The sequence below is a fragment of the Capsella rubella genome, unplaced genomic scaffold (assembly GCF_000375325.1).
Source record: "Capsella rubella cultivar Monte Gargano unplaced genomic scaffold, Caprub1_0 scaffold_7, whole genome shotgun sequence".
Classification (NCBI taxonomy): Eukaryota; Viridiplantae; Streptophyta; class Magnoliopsida; order Brassicales; family Brassicaceae; genus Capsella; species Capsella rubella.
In genome coordinates, this window is record NW_006238917.1 from 13002074 (window position 1) to 13004921 (window position 2848).

At 36.0% G+C, this 2848-nt stretch overlaps 1 pseudogene; it reads right to left on the reverse strand.

The window, feature by feature from the left end:
• LOC17880133 overlaps nt 1–2848 on the reverse strand; it is a 38235-nt pseudogene that overhangs the window by 34947 nt on the left and 440 nt on the right.

Here is a 2848-nt window from a genome sequence, read left to right on the forward strand (position 1 = left end):
TGCTCTCTCTCTCTCTCTCTCTCTCTCTGATGCGGACATCAGAACTAGATCAAACCGGGAGCACACCAAACCGGTCTAATGGAGAATTTTAGAGAATATTTGCCTAAATGGAGTTTTGATCAAGTACAAGGTGAAGGGACTGGTTCAAGAAGGATCAAAAATCAGCAAGTCAACTCACATTATTGTTGGGATATGACTGTTGTACTCTTTTTCCCTTGTCTAGGGTTTTTTCCCAAAGGGTTTACCTAGAAAGGTTTTTAATGAGGCAACACCAAGCCATCAAGGAATCATTCACCATCCATATGATTCAAAGATGATAGCTAATGTACATTCTGATCTACCACTGACAAGCATGCTGAACTACTCGCTGACAAGCATGCTGAACTACTCGCTGACAGACTTGCTGAACTACACTAGATTGCAAGCAGTAAAGACTTTAAATATTTCGACACTTGGATAAGCCATGAAGGGATCCCCCACACTCATTTGATTCACCACATGCCCCAACCCATGGACAACAACCCAAGAGAAGACCCAAGTCCAAACCACCCTTTGAATCAAGGTCGTTGATCTACTTGGAGCGAGATAAGGAAATTATCCTTTACTTTTCATTTGGACGTGACTCAAATCCATATATGGAAACCAGGTGAATATGTAGACTACACAAGACTTGTACAACACGACATTTGGTACACCTTACCACACAAGAACCCGACGGGTCACTACTTACCATACATGGAGCAAAAAGAGATAAAGCTGCAAAGACTCATTCCTTATTCACTTATGCACGTCTTGAAGCTTCCTAAAATAAACCTAGACACTCCACGGAGTCATGGATTCGCATCCAAGCTTTCAAGACTCAAGGCATCTATCTACTTGCCTTATTGCCGATTTGGTTCATAAAGTTCCAACGGCTAGTATATTTAATTTTGTGCAATTTGTTTCTTGTTTTACATTATTAGGACGTGTAGCTTAGCCTATATAAGCTCATTAGCATGTTCATTGTAAACACACCATTGATCAATTTAAAGTAATAGAAAGTATTCTTCTAGTCAAAGTTTGAGTCTTTGTCATTGTTGTTCTTTAATTCTTTGTGAGTGAGTCACTTAGTGCTTTAGAAACCTGGGGATTAAGTTTGTTGTGTGATTAAACATCCTTCATTCGTCCATTGATCGAGTGAGTCGATTATCCCACCTATTGAGGGAGTCAATCACCTGAACTATCCCCTACCACCCCTTGATTCAAGAGACTGTGCTTCAGATCCAGCTCATGCATTCCACCTTCCGCAAGCTAAGCTTGGAATCTCTTGATCATCAAGCGATCATAAGATGGAGTTAGTCCAATCTTGTATCACTTTCTCTCTCTCTCTCTCTCTCTCTCTCTCTCTCTCTCTCTCTCTCTCTCTCTCTCTCTCTCTCTCTCTCTCTCTCTCTCTCTCTCTCTCTCTCTCACTCTCTCATTACTTGACACAAGTGCATTAACTTGTAGTTTAACGTGAACAGTTTTCATTATAATACATACACGACATATATGTTTCAAAACTCTCACTCGCACACCATTTCCTTAGAGTTATTAACATTAGACACTTATAAGGCACACAAAACTAATGATGCACTCGTTGAACCACTAAATAATCATTCAAATAATTTGTTATAGAGTACCACACAACTCACAATTATAATAGTGGAGCGAGTTATGAATAATGTTTTTACGAAATGAATTATGTTACGGTTCAAAATATATACTGTAAGTATGTAACTTTTACGTATTTTCCTACTTCTACTACAAAAATGGTTTAATTGAATAATTTATCGACAAATATTATATCTTGATGTTAAATTTTCACTGTTTTTATTTTTCCTTTATTGTATCAAAACTCAATATATTATCATTTACTCGCTTTTTCGTTTATTATTTTATTTATACTTACTACACAAATATATGATTTACCGTAATCGACTGCACTACAATAAAATTAAAATGTAACATATTTTAGTGTGTTAAAGGTCATATATATGTAAATATTTCCCCTGCGCTGTAGCGTGGGTCCAAACCTAGTGTTGTTAATGGCGTTAAAGCCTATTTTGCAGTTATATGATTAAGATACTGTGAAAGACTTCCTGGAGCTACCTAAAGCTGGTGAGAACATTGAAATTGATCTGTAAGGTATCTCTTTCTATATGATCCTTGCTTTTACTTTTTCTGCATTGTTATCCTGTACTCGATTAGAACCTCTGTCAGGTTATCTAACTTCTTAAACCATCTATAACCAGATTCTGTTGGAGTAGTTATATCAGATATCACAAAAGTACATCTAAGAGGTTTCTCTAATAACCTAAAACGAAATTCATATATGGGTAACATGTGTGCGTTTTTGTGCTGCTATCTGTTACCGAACCAATTACAAAGACTTCAAATCCATGGCATGTTTCATTAGACAAAGATGAATTTGAACCTTAAGTCTAAACAATCTGTGATCTTTTGATGCTAAAGATAAAATTTTAACCCATGTATTTCATAGTCTTTTCTTGGTTACATACCAAACGAAAGATAAAAGGAAATTGAAAAACAAAATAATGACTAGAGTGTACCAATTTTATTAATGCAAAATTTGAAAATTAAAAATTTAAAAGTCAATGAATTTCCAAATTCATAGCATCTTTCCACATGTTTTCAGCCATAGATTTTCTCCAAATATTTGTGTTTTCTCTGTCTTGCTCTTGTGTCTCAACATCCTATTCTCCATCATTTCCATTGAACATGGGAGCATTATCTTCATTATTTTTTTTGCTGTACCTTCATTTTCCACTTCATCAGGTAAACACCTTCATCTGATCGACATTCTCGA